Here is an 18,649-nt window from a genome sequence, read left to right as displayed (position 1 = left end):
GAAGTCACTGGAAATACCAGACACATCTTGTCAATTCTGGGTCTCACTAGACATCTGCCAGCTGCTAAGGCTTCTGAGGCCACAGGCAGCGGCAGGGAGAGGGAGGAAAGGGTGAGAGAGGAAGAGGAGGAAGCATGTTTGCTGCCAGAAACAGTTTAAGGAAGGGCTCTGACCTCTCCTGGAGCCAGGAGGATGGGGCGTGGCTCCTGGGCCCAGCTCTGAGCCTGCAGCCCTCTCCTTCCTTCTCCCAAGCCTGTCTTCCCTTGGTCTCAGTGACACCACACTGCTCTGCTGCCCATCTTATTGCTCTGGCTGCTCCTCCTCAGTCTCATCCCTGGACATCTCCTCTTCCTTCCTTTAACTGATGGCTCCATCCTAAACCATCTTCTCTGTCTTCTCTCTCCCATTAAGCAATGTCACCTCCCCTATGACCTAGAAAACCAAACATGAAGCTGATAAGTCCCCCAGATTTGTGTCTCCAGCTCATTGTCAATGCTGGGTGATGGCATTTTATTTTATTAAAGAGCCACCAAGATTCTCTGACTTGATGTGGGTGCAGTGATCAAACCACATGCCTAAACTAATTGTTTAGAGAAGGCATTTCCAGGTGCTGGAGAGCTGTCTCCCTGGAAATCAGGTGAGACTCTACATATCATCTTGGGGCAGTGGATGGACCAGGCAAGAAAGGCAAAGGCTGAGGACTTGGGGGAGGACACTGGAGGGAAGTCAGGGCCATCAAGCCAAACCCCCAGCCCCCAACTTCAACACAATTTCCCCTCCTCTGCCCACCTTGGAGAACCAGGGCTCGGCCTATTGGGAGTAAACGGGGCTCTTCTTCCCCTGGGGCAGGTGCTGTAGCAGGTCCCTGCTTATGACCCTCAGCACTTGGGATTCCTTACACCCCTACAGCTTCTCAATGAGGGTACCTGGGACTCTGTCTGGGGGCTTTCTCTGGCCATTTGGAGCACACTTGGCCAGAAGTCCTGAAAGTTTAGGGATCGGCCTTCAACCAGTTTCAGCTAGAGTTGATAAATAAATGCTCCATATTCCTTGCCCCTCAGGTGGGACATCTCTGAGGCATGTTCTGTGCCACCTGCTAGAGGTTCCCAGTGGGATTAACCCCCCGTGATAATCTGCTCATTGACCACCCTGAATTGGCTCCCTTCATTTCCCTGCTTCACTTCCCCAGGCCCTTACTGATGCTTCTGGGATAATCTCAGAAATTAACTACTTGTGCCTGAATCCTTGCCTAGGGTTGACTTCTGGGGGAACCCAAGCCAAGATACCCGCTCAGTCTTCCTTATATTCACTTCCAATCTGCCTAAGCACTGCTGATTCTACCTCCTAAAAAGTCCCCACAATCCCCCTTCTAATCAGCTCCTCATTTATCACCCCTCCTTCATCCCCACCACCTTAGCCACTTGCTGGACTACTGGCCCAGCCTCCTCATTGGTCTCCTCCTCCTCTTCTGCTCCTCTCCACAGCAGCCATGACAATTTGTTTTTCAGTTTAGGATGTTCAATTTCTAGTCCCACCAGCAGAGCATAAAATTCCTCTCTCCCCACACCCTCTATAAAGTTGGTATCATCAAGTTCGTTCATTTTTGCTAATCTGATACGTGTGAAACGGTATTTCACTGTGGTTTTAATTGAAATTTCCCTAGTTGATTGTGAGGTTGAACATATTTTCAAATGTGTATTGGCCATACTTGTTTTCTGTGAAATGCCTGCTCATGTTTTTTGCTCATTTATCTGTGTTTTTCTATGTTTTCTATGTTTGTTTGGTTTTTTCTTATTGGTATACAGGACTTATTTATATATGCTGGAAAACAATCCTTGTCTATTCCATGTTACAATACTTTCGGTCTGTGGTATTTTTCCTTAGTGTTTTAGATTAATAGAACTTAAAATTTTTTACTATATTTGAGTTAATCAATTTTTTCCTTTATGATTTATCTTTTTTGTTGCCACTTTTGTTTTCATTTAAGAAATCTTTCCTTAATCCTGGCACACAGTAGGAATTCAATAAATGTTTCTTGAATACAAAGTATGATGACAGCCAAAAGGAGAGACTGGCTTCTGTCTGAGCGTTACAAGTGTTGGGCTAAAATGACAGGGGCTTATGGTGCTATCATGAAGATGAGGGCATGCGGAAGATTACTGTAGAGAGGAGGGCACTTCAGTCATCAGAGGGGAGAAGCCCAGGGAGCAGCTAGGTCTGACATGCAGGAGAACGACTGGGCTGGAGGTGGGAACTGTGAGTGTCCAGCCCACAGGGGTAATTTAAGGAGAGCCACTGCCCCGCTCCAGGGAGAATCTGCTGAGGGAGCAGAGAAGAGGGGGCAATGAGCCCTGAGAGGAGTCTAGGCAGCAGAGGCAGAAGGATGTTTTGGGGGCCACATGAGGAGTTCTTAACAGTGTCCCTGGAGTGTCTTACTGGGCACTCCTTCAGAGGCTTAGAGGTCACTGGGTCCTTGGAGGGGCCATCTTGGGGATGCTCTCGGGGCAGAGACTAGATAAATTGGCTGAGGACTGCAGAGGAGGCAACTTTTCCGAGACCATTGGCAATGAAGGGAAGAGGTGGGGCAGTGCCTGGAGGGGATGGCTCCATGGCTTGGGAAGACAATGGAGCATGTTCACAGGCCAGCAGGAATGGAGACCAGGAGAGCATGGGGTTCCCGAGGGCATGGGGACCTGGCTGCAGAAGTAGAGAGCAGCTCTGCTGGGGCCTTCACCTCAGATGAAAGAGGAGCTATCTCTGGAGAAGAAGGATGCTGAGCAGAGAGGTTGGGGGTAGGAACTTAAGTGAGCTCCATCCACTGAGCCTGGCCTCAGTCCTAATGTCGGCCTCACACAGGTGAGAAGAAGTGAGCATTTGGTAAGTAAATTTTCTTGGTGAGTCAGGTAGCAGGTAGGTTGGGGTATCAGTGAGTTAGAGCTTGAGGAGAGGGAAGACTTGGAAGGGTCACCATGAGGGGAAAGGAGAGAGCTTCCCTAGAGGGTTTCTAGGGGCCCAAGTCCCTTGATTCACAAGCAAACACCTTCTCCCCACAAAGGACTGGCAGCAACCCTCCCCTCTTGAACCAGACAAGACCTTGCCTCAAGGCCCCATCAGTCAGGGGAAGATGGGTACGACCACAGCCCATGACACCAAATATCTCCAGCTCTGTCCTCAGATCTCCATCCCCCACGCCCTCCCTGGGCCACCTGCCAACATCTCTTCCCAGACTGTGGAACAGCCTCCTAGCTGGCACCTGCTGCCACCTTGTCCCTCCTACCCAGTCCTATTTTCCATCTAGCAGCTGGAGAGATCGATTGAAATGATATTTGATATATAAATATTGAATCATTATGTTGTACACCCAAGACTGATAGAATGTTATATGTCAACCATACCCCAATTAAAAAAAGATATTTGATTGTGTCACTCTGCTGCTCTAAATGCTTCAATGACTCCCATGGTTCTTCAGATAAAGGCCAAAGTCCTGACCATGGCCACAAGGCCGTGCTAGGCTAGTGGCCACCGCTCCTCCAGCCCCATCTCCCACCAAACCTCCTAACTTGTGGGGCCCCTCCTCCTCTGGCTGTGCTTCATTTCCTGGGTGCCAAGCCCTTTTCTGTCTTGAACTCTCTTGAGTTTCCTCTGCCTGGAACTCTCTTCCCCCTCACCATCACCTGGCTGAGGTCAACTCCTTTCTCTGGTCTCAGTTTAAATGGCACTTCCTCTAGGAAGTCTTCCCGAATCTCCCAATTTAAACTAGATGCCTTCCCCTCCCATCTCCCTTATAATCTCTCCTCTAGACCTTCAAGTTAACTGCTTAGCACTTACTGCAATGCGTAATTTTGTCTTAATTTATGTGACTATTTAACATCTGGGGTCCCCCCCAGATGATAATCTCCATGAGGCCAGTGCTATCTAGACTGTCCTACTGATTTGCATCCTCAGTCCTAGCATAGAACCTGCAGCATCATGGGAACTCAGTAACTACTGACTAAAAGCTGCAGTGGTAGCCAAGAAGAAGGGATGGTTTGTCTGAGGGCTACAGGTCAGGGGAGGTTTCAGAGATGAAAGGGAATTAGAGGCCACCGTCCATAAGAGATCTTAGGAGATAAAAGAAAAGAAGAGAACAAAGAGGAGGAATGTTGACACATGAGCACCAACTATGTGCCATATCTCATTATGCCATCCCAGTATCACTCCCTCCTCCACCCCCATTTTTAGTGTGATGTCTCACTAGCTGGATGGATGACTGGGGGTAAAATAATCCCCCTGAGCCTCAGTTTCTTAATCTGTAAAATGGATTTGTAACACTAAATTCCTGGGATTGTTATGAGGATGAGGGAATAGTGTATGGTGTGGAAAGTGCCACCAATCCATGCTTTAGGGACACTTGGGCTCTGGACTCAGACTGTCTGGGTTCAAATCTCAGGTCTGCCACTTACCAGCTGTGTGACCTTGGTCAAATCAGTTCATCTCTCTGTGCTTGAGTTTCCCCACCCGTAAAATAAGGATAATAATACTTCTAGAATTGCTATGAGGATTAAATGAGGTTATGTATTAAAACACTTAGCATGATACCTGGCACATAGATGCTCAGAAATATGTTGATGTGGGCATTCAGGCCATATTCCTAAGGGCAACAGGACAGTAACCATTAATCCAAGTGGCATAAATAATTGAAAAAAGACTGACAAAAAAACTAGGACATCAAGACATATGAAATATATCTCATGTGGTTTGTGGTGTGAATCCCACTACTTTAGGCTCATGCCTTGCACTCTTACATACTTGACTGCGTGAATCAAATAAAATGTACACTAAAAGCTAACATTTAATGATATGTGCACATGTATGTAAGTGTAGGCCTACAGAGAGAAGGAAAGAAAGAAAAGAAAGAAAGAAAGAAAAGAAAAGACAAGACAAGACAAGACAAGACACTATCATCCCTCCCTCTCTACCAGAACTGTAGAATGTCAGAGCTAGAAAGTTGGAATCACCACTTAAGCCCTCACCCCCAACACAAAGGGGGAACCTGAGGCCAAAGGAAGGTAGGAGAGGTGAAGGAATCTGGGCTGGAGTCCAGAGGTCCCGGGTCCCAGTCCACAGCGCTGGCCCCTGACGGCCGCTGCCTCTTCCAGAACTATCTATCTCCTCCCTTGGGTCTCCAGCGGCCGGCAGCCCAGCCAGTCTGGGCGGGACTCCAGCGCGGGCTCAGCGGCCACCTGGCCACACCCCCTTCCCGCCCCTTCGCTCTCGCGGCGCGAGGAGCCCGGACGCTGTGCGTTGGGGCTGCTGCCGCTGCTTACGCTGCGCCTCGGTTGGCGGGTTCGCCTCCCAGCGCCGGAAAAAGCGAAGTCCCAGGCCCGGGGCACTGGTGCTGAGCGCTCAGGTGAGGGCTGTGCGGGGCGGGGGACAGACGGGCAGGCGGTGCTGGCGCGCGCGGGTACAGAGCAGGTCTGCCCACGTCAGGCTCGCATTGCGGCCCCAGGCGGGGTTCCCCGGGGTGAGGGTGTGTGTGTTGTGGGTCATGTGTGAGAGACTAGTGTGGGCAACGTGTGTGTACTAGGTTGTATGCAGTTAGTGTGTGGTGTATGCTTGGTGTGTCGAGTGTGACCAATGAATTGTGGTGTCATCCGCTTGTAAGAAGTGTGTGTGGTCCCTATTCATAGATGTGAGTGACTGTGCTTGGGTAACCCTGGGGTTTCATTTGTGTGCTCACCGTGTGCACTCGCTGTGTGGTGGAAGCCATCACACCATGGTGCATGCATGCGTGTTGTGACTGTTGTGAGATGTATTCTGTGTATGGCATATCCATGGCCCTGTGTAGTATGCCGAGCCAGGTAATGCAATGTGAAAGGCATTTGTGCAGCTCTTACCTACTTCTGACAATGTTTCCCATGACCCTAGGGTGGTTCTGACTTTTCCACCCAACACCCCTAAGGGCTTGGGAGAGTGAAAGCTTACCCCAGATCTGGGTGGAGAAAGTACAGCTAGTCCCATGCTCACCCTCCCACAGGCGTGCGCGCGCGCACACACACACACACACACACACGAAAAGTTTTTTTGAAGTCTCATTGTTTAATCTTCAAAATTCATGTGGATTTTGCATTCCTGTCTGTAATATTCCTGCATTTGTTTGAATGTAAAAATACTGTTCTGGTAAGTCGACTCAAGCCTTAGTGATGAGGTGGGTTTATCCTGCTGGGAGCCCTCTGGCTCCTGTAGAGTAGGAATCCCCTACCTGTCCTCCAAACTGAAATGGCAGGACTTGGACCCCCTAGGGGAGTGTGGCCGTGTGGTTTGTATGTGGTATGTGCTGTGTGTGCATGTGTGCAGCAGAGTTGTGTGGTGCGAAGCTGGAGCTGTGTGTGAAGGAAAAGGTCACAGTGGCATGGGGGTGTGTCTTGCAAGGGGGAACCCTGGTAGGGTCTGTCTTGGTCATTTCTAGTGCAGGGAAAGGGAAGCTTGGCTTCTGGGGGAGGAGCTGTGACCATCAATGTGGTTCTTACCCTTCCAGTTGGAAGGAGGTTCCTATAGCAAGCCATTACCTGGGACTGTCAAGGCTGTTGTGTTATCCAGGCTTGGTATAAACCTCAGCTCTGGCACTCTCTACATGTAGGACTTCGGACAAAACCTTTCTGTGCCTCAGTTTCCTTCTTTGTAAAATGGAGGCGTTAATAGTATTTGTTACAAGGTTATTGTGAGGACTGACTGAGTTCCTGGATATAAAGGACTGGGCACATAAAACCCTTAACCGGTTATAAAACTATGATGATGGTGATGGAGCCCCCATGTAAGAAGGTCCCTTTCTGCTCTAAGAACTCTCAGTTTCCACAGAGCCGATGATTTCTCATGAGCTGGGCTGGTGGGAATCTGAGAGCCTGTCATTTAAGTATGTCTGGGGGATCCATTCCTGTCCCCAGACTCTATCACTGTTGAGCTCTCAGTGATTATCTGGCTCCCGGGAAGATGAAGTCTGAAAGGCTAAGATGCTGCATCTCTGACAGGGCCAGGGATGGGGCGTGGGAGAGAGGCTGGGGGAGATGTGCCAGGGCAGCTATGGGGCTTGGATGGAGGTCTCTCTCCTGACAAACACCAGAGGAACAGAAAAATGCTGGCCTGTGCCCTTGAGTGTGTGTGTGTGTGTGTGTGTGTGTGTGTGTGAGTGTGTGTGTTTGGGAACTGTCAGGGGCAGGGGCAAGAGTGCCCTCTGTCTGGAATGAGGAAAGTTAAGAAGAGCAGGATTAGGGATGTGTGGCCAGGCCAAGGCAGGCCCTGGGAGCTAGAGGGAGGCTGCGACGTCAAAGTTAGAGGAGGTGGGTCTGAATTCCAGACTGAAGTGGACCAGGAGACCCCTCAGCCTGGGCTTTGTTTGTGGGGGGAAATGTTTGCATTGGCAGAGCAAGATCCCTTGTTCCTGGTGACTTCACTGGGGCAGTTGAGAGAAGGTGCCCTGAGGCCTTGGAGGAGGAGGGGACATAAAAGGCAGTGTCTGGAGCTGTGGAAACATATTTAGGGAAGGCATCTAAATATATCTGCCTTGGTGGCGGGGTGCCGTGATGGGTTGGCGACAAGGCTCAGGCCAGGGCTGCTGCAGACCACTGTCCCCACTGTCCCCAGGCAGGGAGTGCTTTAGCTGAGGAGACCCTGGGTGCTGCTTCACGGGGTCTAGAGGACAGAGCCCTGCTGAGCACCAGGAGGCCTGGCCCAGCCCCCACTGGCTGGGTGACAAGGCCAGCTCTCTGATCTCAGCTGTCAGAGGTGGGTTGGAGTGATGATGTCACTTCTGTCCCTGATTTCCTTTGATCCATAATTCCAGCTATAATTGTTTATGATTCTCCAGCCCTGGCCGTAAGAGTCTATAATCTCAACTCAAACATCCTAACAGTCTATAACCCAACTCCAACTTTCTGTTCTATAGCTATAACATTCCCTGATTCCAGTTCAGGTGTTCAAGATTCTGACCCTGGCTCTGGCAGTCTGAAACTTTCAAGCTTATAAACTACCAGGAAATATGTACTAGAAGTCACTTCTGCAGAATTATTTGAGAAGCACCAGGAAAGGGCCCTCCATAGCCAGCCGCAACCATTGGAGCTGCTCCTCTGTGGTGAGGGAAGGTCCCTGGTCCATGGCTACCAGGTGCCTGGGTGGGGTGACAGTGAGCCCAGAAACTCCTCTTCATCAGGGCAATGGAAGTGTTTGGTGTGGCCCGTGGCTCAGGGGAGGGTGGCCAAGGAGTGGAAATGGTTCAGATTCTGGGTTTTCATCACTCCCTACAGGATGAGGGAATTGTAGGATCACTGGGCTCCCAGAGGAGACATGAAGAGGAAGAAGGGAAAGAATAAGAAATGGAGCTGAAGAGACCCCCAAAGGCAAACCTCGTTTTGTCTGAGAGACCTCTGAGCACCTTAGGTTGTAGAAAAGACTTGTGGTGTTAGCAAGAACAGCACCCTCAATGAACAGCCGTATTTGAACTCAGCGTGTGCTGGGAAGTGGAGAGCTGACGGCCAGTCCTGGCTACAGCTGTGTGACTTTGGACAAGTCACTTCCCTCTCCAGACCTCACTTTCCTCCTCTGGCAATCTGGTGCACAGGACGAAAACTCCCTTAACTCTCTCTCCTACCAAAGGGGACATCAGCACTGTTGTGAAAAACCTGATTCTAGGGCCAGCTTGTAAACATTAATCGAGTGAATAAGGAGGGAATGAACAAATGAATGATCCAATGAAGAGATGTGTAAATGTAGCATAAGGTGAAAGTGTACCATGATTGTGATTCCCCTTCCCTCCTCCCAGCTCAGCCTTAGCCTACGTGTGAGAAATTGGCCTCAGAACTTAAAGACTTGGGGGCGGGGCAGTGGAGGGGTGGGGATGTTTTCCTTTAACAAAACCTCGGATTGGCGGACGAGTTGAAGTGGTTGGGTGGGAGTGGGAACTCCCTGGGTGTCACCCACTGCACTGCAGCATTTCCTGAGCCCTGGGCAGCAGGCCTGCTGATTCATGATGCTCTCCATGATTATTTGTCCATGATTACCCCTCAGCCCCCAAGCTGATGATTGAAGGAAGGAACTATAGCTTCAGGGGCAGCAGCTCCCCAAGGCTGAGGTGGTAAACAGGAGCCCCCAGGAGGTGGGTGGAAGAGTGGAGGCCAGAAGGGTCCAGGCCATGTGAGGCAGGGAGAGGGTAGGAGTAGCCCACGTCTGAGCAGGTGTTGGCATGAATGAAGAGGGGGTCAGGTAGCACACACTTATCAGGCACCTGCTGTGTGAGGTCGTGCCCAGTCCTTGCCTGTGTGCTCTGTTCTCCAGCCAGCCTGACAGGAGGGAGAGGTTGGGGTGTATCCTGGGCTTCTTCTTCACTTCCCCCATTCAGTTATCAAGCCCCACCAAACCTGCCTGTCAGATATCCTCCGTTGGTCCCCTGGTCTCCATCCCTGTGACTCTGGTCCAGTCTAGAATCCTCACAGTCTCTCCACCTCCCACCTTTCACTTTGGCTGCCGGGAAGTTCAGTCATCCTCTCAGTCTAGGTTTCTTCTGCTGTTCTTCTGCTCTGCCTCTAATAGGATTATGTGGCTCTTGTTGGAGCTGCATCCAGCCCTTTATGGACAGAGCTGTAGGCCCTAAAGGAATCAATAAGGAAAATCTGGTATTCCCTTGATTCTTACGAGGACATCCACTGGCTTTTGAGATTTTTCACATTTCATAGCTCCCACCCAGATATGGAGACATTGGTGCTGAACAGGGTGGGGTATTGGTTCAAAGCAATGTGTTCAAATCCTGGCTCTGCTACTACTAGCTACATGAACCTTAGGCTAGTTACCTAACCACTCAGTGTGCCTCACTTTCCCATCTGTAATGTGGAGATTTTAAAAAATGATGGTATCTACCTTGTGTGGGTTTGTGAGTGTTAAATGAGATGGTATAAGCACTGTGGTAAGCACTATGTTTGGCAGTATAGTTAGTAGCTGAGTGGGTCTTAGTCATCCTGGGAGGATCAGCAGGACAAGGGGCTGGCTCTGTATGGAATGTTCTATGTAGGTGCTTCTCAAATGTCAATGTTGGCCTGAATTCCTTGGGGATCTGATTCAGTAGGTCGAGGTAAGGCCTCCAGGCACATTCCTGACCTACTCTTAGATGATGCCAGTGCTTCTGAGGAAAGTTTATACTTTAATCTACACTGTGAGGACCTGGCTGTGGCGGAGATCCATCGCGGAGACCCAAGGGGAATGGAGGACCTGGGACTGGTGTCCTGCCCAACCCATCCTGAAACTCTGAGGAAGCTGGGCTCTGAGCTGAGTCTGAGACAAGGATCAATATGTTTTTCACCACTAGGTCATTGACACTTAGAAGGGCTCAATAAGTATAGGTTGAATGAATGAATGAACCAAAAATCTAGTGAAATGTGGGCTCCACAGGGTTGGCTGTGCTCCTTTGCCTGGAAATGGCCCTGTCCCTACTAGAACTCCTCTTTCTCACATTCTGCCCATTAAGCTCCCAAATCCAGAGTGATTAATTAGTCACTTTGAGCTGGTGACAGACAGGGCCAGATAGGTCAGGGACCGCAATCCTGAAGGGACTTTTGCCTGCTCTCTGAGCATTCCAGCCAGGGCTTGTGTGGGATGGCTGTAGAGATTGAGCCAGATAAACCATCTATGTCCTTGGGAACCCCTTGGCCCCTCTGGGAGGGAGCCCAGGAAGGGCCTGGGCATCTGAGGACTCAACTCTTCCCTCTCCATGTCTTTCCTGGTTCTGAAAGTTCTTTGTGTGAAACTTGCTGCTGAGCTGAGCCAGAGCCCTGAACGGTTATGTGGGTGCACATGTGCATGATGTCATTGTGCTCCCTGTGTGGCAGGTGCTGGGGCACATACACGTGTGTGGACCTGCGTGGGTTGTATGGAGCTGTGTCGGGGTCTGGGTGCGCTATGTGTGCACCAGTGAAGGATCATACCCACGGACATGTGCCCCCTCCTCCTCTGCCAGTTCTCTATGGCCCCTCTGTGCTTTCCTACCATGGGAAACAGCAGACTCCAGACTCTGGACAAAATGAGATGCTGAGGTTGCAGAGAAAGAAAGCTGAGGTGCAGCAGGAGAACTAGCCTCCCCCTGTGTGAGGAGCCCACCAAGCATTCTGCCTGCAAGCCTGAAGTGGGGTCAACTCCCTTCAGGATCTGATCTGAACCCAGAGGGACCAAGTCTCTTGCTGAGACTGAGTCCAGGCCATTTCCTGTTTCAGACAGCGGACTGAGGGTAGTGTTTCCCTCCTGTCTCCTAGAAGCAGCAAGTGGCCAATGGACAGTGGCCTTGGGTGCCTGGGATGTGCTGGACACCATTCCTGCTGGCCAGTGGCTCATCACAGGCCACAGGAACCCTTCTCAGCACTTGACTCATATAGGCAGGAATAGCTCCATTCTTCAGGGAGGGAAACCAAGGTTCAGGAAGGGGCGAGACCCACCCAAAGGAGTGTCCAGTGCTGTACTATGAACCCAGCCCAGGGTCAGGAGTGGGGACCCTGAGATCCAGCTGGCAGTGACTACTTGGGGGTGGGTCCTTGAGAGGCAGGGTTCTAAGGTTGACTTGGCCAGTTTGTGGTAAACATCACCCACCAAGAACAAGTAGGGTGTAAACTGTAAAGTACTTGATTATTGTACCAGGATTAAAGGGTGCCTGCTGGTGACTGAGGGTAGCTCAGGAGGTAGCTATCAGGGAGTCAGTGCCCACAGGTGGAAGAGGGTCTGAGGACCCCAGGAGAAGGGCTTTGGCCTTGGGCATACCCCCATGAGGAGCCTACATTCAGGGCTGAGCTGGGAGAGCCTAAACCCGAGTTAATCCTGTAAGTCTTCCTCCTCCTCTTGTGTAACTGCTTTTGTTCCCTGGGGAAATCGAGAGCCTGTGGTGACCAGGAACACCACAAATCTCAGACGGCATCTGGGCCTGCCTAGGATTGTGGCAAGAATTGCCAAAGCCTGGGAAAACAAGGTCTATGAACTGGAGGTTTGTGGGCACTCCAGGAGTGGGCATGTGTGTGTACTACATGCAGAGACACGAGCACAAGCAAGCACTTGTGAATAAACATATACACTCCAGGGCCACTCACATAGACACACACGTGTACCATTCCAAACACAAGCACTCTTGTAAATACATGTGCATCTTCCCAGTCAGACCCACACATACCTGACACCTGCGCACACACACACCACCCCCCCCATGCAGACATTCATGTAGGTACCTCCTCTCCTGGCCTCGGGGCCTGCAGTGTGGGATGCGTGACCCTCACAGTAACCTCAGGCTTACTTTCTCCTCCAGGAATAAGCTTTCCAGGCCTCCTACTCTTGTCCCTTTCCAAGTCTCCTGCCTCACCTTCCCACCACAAGAACAGAGGAAGAGCTTTTTGTGTCAGCTGCCAGCCCACTGGGTTGGGAGCAGAGGTGTCTTTGTCTTTTCTGAAGAACTGGTTCTGTGGAATTTTCACTTCTTTCCTGTCAAGGGTCAAAGGCCTGCTCTGGAGGCTGCCTCAGGGCCCCACAAGCTCAAGGAGGCTGGTTTTCAGACAAACAGGGATGTTGAGCAGGTAACAACCCCTAACATATGAGTGGTGCCTAAAAGTTTGCGGAAGGCCTTCTTGCCAGTGTCTAGCTCATTCTTCATGATAGTCCTAAGATGTAGGTGCCTTAGTTTCCTCCCTTTAACGGATGAGAGAACTGAGGCCCAAAGAGGGATGGGACTGACCTGAGGTCACCCAGCAAGATGAGGCAGAGTTGACCAAAACTTTAGTCTCCTGGGCTTGGGCTGAGAGGAAGTGGTTTCAGTCTCCTGGGGCTTAGAGAAGGAGACTTTGGCCTGCCAGAGCTTGGAGGATGGGATAGGCTGGGGCTACCAAGTGAGCCCAATGGAGGAGCCCCTCCCAGGCCAGTGCTCTGCCGAGGCTCAGCCCTTAGTCCACCCTTGTGGACGTGCCTGAGGAGAGGGCAGGAAGGAGAACAAAGACACTTTTGCCTTGCTGTGTAAAACAGGCAAGTCCCTGCCCCTCTCTGGGCCCAGCACCTTCTCTCTACAGTAAAACATCAGGGTTGGTTAGAGAATACGCTCTCTCCGAGCCTGGGGAAATCTTCTGCAGGGCTGCGAGTCAAATGCAGGCCCTGGTGGTCCTGAGTTGTGACTTGTGCCCAGGGAGCCCTGGCCTTGGCCCCTGGTCTGCTGCTGAGATCCACCGAGGCTGGGCCTGGCACAGAGAGGTGGGCTCAGGACCTGGGGTCTTCTCCAGGCTGGGCAGAAGGTGGTGTTGTGAGAAGAGGACCCAGCAAATCCAGATGGCGCCCATCCACCCCCTGGATTTCTGTCCCTAACCCTCCTTATGTTTCTCTATAGCTCTTGTCTCTGCCTGAGCTGTTCGTTATTTACTTAGTAACTAAAATGAACTAGTCTCCCTTGCTAGAATGTAAGTGCTTCAAGGGCAAGGGCTTGGTTCTGTGGTCCCAAGTGCCTTGAACATTATCTGCACAGGGTAGGTGTCTTATAAGCACTTGTAAAAAGGAAGCAGGAGGAAGAGGAGGACTAATCTTATGGATGAGGAGGGACTAGCCCACACCCACCATTGATCTGAAGCAGAGACACCCTGGCTGCATTTTGTTAAGTCCAAGCTCAAAGACTGATGGGAGCTGGGGAAGGGGATGGTGGCCTGGGCTCCGACTTTTTCACCCAAATCACCCTCAATCTGAAGAGCTATCCTCAGTCCCCAGGGGGAGGGCATGGCATCTGGACCTGTGGGGCCAGAGCTACAGACAACAGAGCCATTCATCTCGGGGTCTCAGCCTCTTTTAACAGGCCTTCCAGGCACTGCCGAGAAAACCAGGTTAATTGTTCCCGATGACAGCAATGTGCAGGGCTGGGATGCTCTCCAGACTTGAGAAAGGCTGGGAGAAGGCTGAGGGGTGGGGTGGAGAGGAGGAGAAAAATGGTCATTTGATGAATGGCTACTCTAGGCCAAGCCCTGATCTTTAATTATCACCTCACTCAATCCTCCCAACAACCCTTTGATGATACCCATTTTGGGCTTGAGCACATTCAGAGGACAAAGTGGCTGCTCACAGCTGGGTAGTGGCTGGGACAGTCTTGGTATTAGGGACTTGAGCTGGAATGTTCTTGGAGTTTGGGCCCCAGCCCTGCCACTGGCCAACTCTGTGCTGTAACAAGTTACTTCCCCTGCTCGGATTTCTCAGTTTCCTCATTGGCTGTCTCCCTGCACATCTGGGAGACATGCATGTGACAATTTGTGGCACGGGAACTGGCTAGAAGCAGGGACTGCTCCAGGAGTCAGAATCTGCCTCAACGCTTGACAGATCAGCGAGGAGCTCACTTTCTCCTGGGTGAGTGTTCTGGGCCCCTGCTTGAGAGTACAGAGCCCCCACCTCCCCTGAGAACTTGGTCCATTTGCAGCCTGGAGAGGAAGTGGGAACAGCTTGGGGGGGTCTTCCTTCCTTCCTTGGCCTGGCTCTGTGCCTTGAGCTGCAGGCTGTGCAGTGTGGAGGGCAGAAGAGATGGAGACACGGGGACTGGGCTGGGCTGTGGTGGAGGAGTGGAATAGCTCAGGCAGGATTGGGAGCCACACAGGACTGGGTCTGAGTCCCACGTGGGTTTGAGTCCCAAGGACAGTTGCCCTTTATGGGCTTCAATTTGTAAAATGGGAGTAACAATGGTCTCCCCCTGAGTATTTGAAAACTGTCAAGTGTTGTATACTGGTGAGCATCCCTCAGGGAGGAGGCTATGCCCCCGGGAGCCTGCAGCAGGCAGAGGCTAGGAAGGAGCAGGACCAGATAGGAGTCCACAGGAGAAGCCCCTGGGAAGCTCTTGCCTCCACCGTCCCAGATAATCTCAAGACAGCCTGGAGCTGACCCCACATGACTGGTGGGGAAAGTGAGTCTCTGAGTCCTGGTGTGATTTACTAAAGGGGAATGAAGCAGGGTGAACTAGTGCATCTGGGGGAGCTGGGTTAAAACTTTTCTGATGTTTCTGTTGCCATTCAACTCCCATGACACCACCACCAAAAGATAAAAATTGAGCAGCACAGCCCATGGGATGGGCCCTGGCCGCTTAAAGATATTGTAGATGCATATCTCTTGCCAGCTCTAGAATGGGTCCTAAGCCAGTTCAAGGAGTCTCTCCACTTCTCAGTATCAAATGAGATGATAAATGAGAAGGCTCTTTGCAAACTGTAAAGTGCTGTGTTTCTGATGGTGCATCTGCGTGTGTGTGCAAGCCCTTAGGTGCATATGCCTAAGTGAGAGTGTGCAGCTGTGAGCGTGTGTGCACAATCCCCTGGCCTGGCTGGTGGGGTAACTCCATGCTGCCCAAGTCTCCCTGTTTAGCTAGGACTCTTCTCCTCTAAACTTCTTGCAGTCTTTTTTCTGTGTTTCCTCATTGCTTCTTAGTTCACCAGAAGGGAGGGCGCCATGGTCTGGAAACCTAGGGATTGTCTGTGAGCCTGCTGACTCTTCTCCCCTCCTGCCCACCCCCATTGCCTCATCCTGTGGCTGCCCCTGGAGGCCTGGCTGCCTGTCGCTCCCAGCATGGCCCAGTCTGCAGGGCTGGCAGCTTGTCTGGCTCCTCTGTGTGGCTCACCTACCACCGCTTTTCCCTCCAGTGCTCTGCACCAGCCACTCTCACATCATTGTCTCACTGAATATTCACAACATCCCAGCATCCCCCCACCACCCGCCAGGTGCTCTTATTATTCCCATTTTATAGGCAAGGAAATGAAGTCTCAGTGGGGGAAATGGCTTTCCCAGAGTTACCCAGCCCAACTAGTAGCAGTGCTGGGGTTTCTACTCCTACCTCACTCCAAAATTTATCCTAACTGTTGCGGCCTACCTAGCGGGGGTGTGCTGGCTGGTTGGCTAGTTGAATAAATAAATAAATCACTCAATTGATATTGAGATGAAAGAGAAGGTTAAACAATAATAACAATGGCTATTGCTTAGTGAGCACCTACTTTGTGCTAAGTGCTTCATGTAAAAGCAAATGCAGCCAAGATTATGGTTATCCCCATTTTGCAGTTGAGGAGGTTCAGAGAAGTTAAAGCATCTTGTCCAGTGTGGCACCTGGGATTCTAACTCATCCTCCCTAGAGGAGCAAAGCCTGGTGACAGGTGCCCATTGTGGCAAAGGCCAGGCAAGACTCTTAGGAAGTTATGTCTAAAGGGCTCTCCCCAGTGACACCCATCCCCACCCCTCCTGTCCCAGGGCCATTTCCCCATTTATCTCTGAAGTGGGTTTCTATTTCAGTCTATGGTGGGGATCTGCTGGTCCAGCTCTGACTGTTCCTCTCTGTTGGCACATCTAGTGAGAGCCAATGCCCCGGCCTGGGCACATGGCAGTATCTTCCTGTTACTCCTGCCCCAGGGCCAGCCTAGTTCTTAACAGCTTCCATGGGATGGCAGGCCTGTGTAAGATGCAGTAGTGGATCTGTGGAGATGGCCTGGGTGGGTCAGTGGCATCTGTACCCAGCCCTGTGCTGGCTGCCAGGGACCCAGAGAGGAGTAGAGCCAGCCCTTTGCTTAGAGGACTCATGGGCTGGGTACTGAGGCCTGGGTGGATTAAGTCTGTAGAAGTGGGGAAAGAGCTTGGCATCCTGACTCCCAGTGCAACACTGATTTTCATGGCCTGGGACAGAGCAGGAGCTGTTCTGTGGCCCCAGGAGAGAGCTGACATGTGGAGTCTAGGAAGCAGATCTCAGCTCCAGGGGATGATATTATTTCTTTCAAGCCAGGAGGATGAGAATCAGCCAGTCAGGTCAGCCTGAAATTCCCTGAGGGCCTTCTGCTGGGGGACAGGATAGGGGTTGGGGACACTCTTCAAAGGGAAAAGAAATCAGATGCTGAAATCCGAGCTGGGTTTAAATCTAGGTACTAGCATTTGCTGGCTGTTGGCTGACAAGTTATTTAACTTCTTAGAATCTTAGTTTCCTCATTTGTAAAATGGGATAGTAGTATCTACCTGGCCAGCTCATGGAGTGTATAAAACAAGATAATGCACATAAAGTTACTTGCAGGTGTTTAGGAAGTTTGAGTTCACTTCCCTCCTCACCCTGGAGAGCCCTTCATCTGAGGGAGGGGATATTCCTTTAGGCAGAAGCTAGTCTGATTGTTGAGGCAAGAGACAAAACTTGTAAGATGTTAGAAATGAACTCCCCGGATTCACCAACACTTGACACCGTGGTGCACAGTCTTATTTCTCATGTCACAAAGGGGAAATATAGACACAGAAAGGCTGATGTGTAAGGCAGCCTAAAACACCTCTGCTGTAGAAAGTTGCTAGAATAAAACAGACGACAGATTAAAATCTGCACAGTCCCCAGCCTCCTGACCAAGCTGGAAACCTCCCTGTCAGACTTTCAGACTTAGATTCACTGAGGACCTACTTTGTGCTAGGCCCACATTATAGCTTTATTATAGGCTTATCTTTACAATAACAACAACAACCATGAAAGGTTAATACCGTACCCACGTTTAGTAAGTGGGGAAGCTGAGACTGAGTGTTACACAACGTGCTCAAGGTCATATAGCTAATAGAAGCAGAGGGAGGATTCGAACCCAGGACACTCTGGCCCTGAAACCCATGACTCTCCTACTCCATAGGGTACTTGTTCCACAAAAGATATCAGGCCTCATATCAGAAATACATAAAATAAAAAGACAAAATATAAATGACAACATAAAAAGAGGTAATTAGGGAAATACAAATCGAAATCACAATATGATACCAACTTACATCTAGTAAGATGGCTATCAAGAAAAAGATGGACAATAAGAAGTGTTGGTGAGGATATGGAGAAATTGAAACTCTCAAACAGTGCTGGTAGGAATGTGAAATGGTGTAGCCACTTTGGAAAAACTTGTCAGTTCCTCAAAAAGTTAAATGTAGAGTTACCATATGACTCAGCAGTTCTATTCTTAGGTATATACCCAAGAAAATTGAAAGCATACATTCACATGAAAACTTGCATACAAATAGTCATAGCTGTGTTATTCATAATAGCCAGAAAGTGGAAACAACCCAAATGTTCATCAATTGATGAAGGAGTAGACAAATATGGTATATCCATAAAATGGACTATTATTCAACTATAAAAATGAAATTCTGATCCATGCTGCAGCAGGGTGAACCTTGAAGACATTGTGCTAAGTGAAATGAGCCAGAAACAAAATGGTGCCTATTATACAATTTAATTTATGTGAAATATCTGGAATGGGCAAATCCATAAATATAGAAGGTAGATAGGTAGTTTCTACAAGATGGAAGGAGAGAGGAATAAGGAGTAACTGCTAATGAGTACAGGCTTTCTTTTGTGGTAATGAAAATGTTCTCAAATTAGGTAGTGGTGATGGTTGCACAATCTAAAGAATATACTAAAAACCACTGAACTGTACACTTTGAAAGGGTGAATTTTAGGTGCATTATATCTTAATTAAAAAAAAAACAGGAGCGAGAATATACAAGTTACATAGAAGTTGAGACTAACATCGGTCCTAAGGTAGAAACATAGGGAAACTCAACTACAAGTTTCCTGGCAGCTGGAGTGAAAAGGGAGAAACAGCCTCCAAGAGGAAGAAAGTGCTAGCTCGTTAGGGAAACCCACTTTTCCAGGCTGTAGCTC

At 50.1% G+C, this 18,649-nt stretch overlaps 1 protein-coding gene across 2 annotated transcripts in view; it reads left to right on the top strand.

Moving 5' to 3' along the window:
* The first annotated feature begins 5,267 nt into the window (after positions 1–5,267).
* The window catches only part of P2RY6 (pyrimidinergic receptor P2Y6), a 32,806-nt gene continuing 19,424 nt past the window's right edge, over positions 5,268–18,649 (top strand). Inside the window, exon 1 of one of the 2 annotated variants that reach the window (XM_072970769.1) lies at positions 5,268–5,389. The gene's annotated coding sequence lies outside the window, so the exon portion shown is untranslated. Of the gene's footprint in view, positions 5,390–14,276; positions 14,365–18,649 lie in introns of those variants that run through there. The other variant, XM_015238470.3, reaches the window with a different exon arrangement.

This window comes from Vicugna pacos, chromosome 10 (assembly GCF_048564905.1).
Source record: "Vicugna pacos chromosome 10, VicPac4, whole genome shotgun sequence".
NCBI lineage: Eukaryota > Metazoa > Chordata > Mammalia > Artiodactyla > Camelidae > Vicugna > Vicugna pacos.
This window is presented reverse-complemented; position numbering and strand designations above follow the sequence as displayed.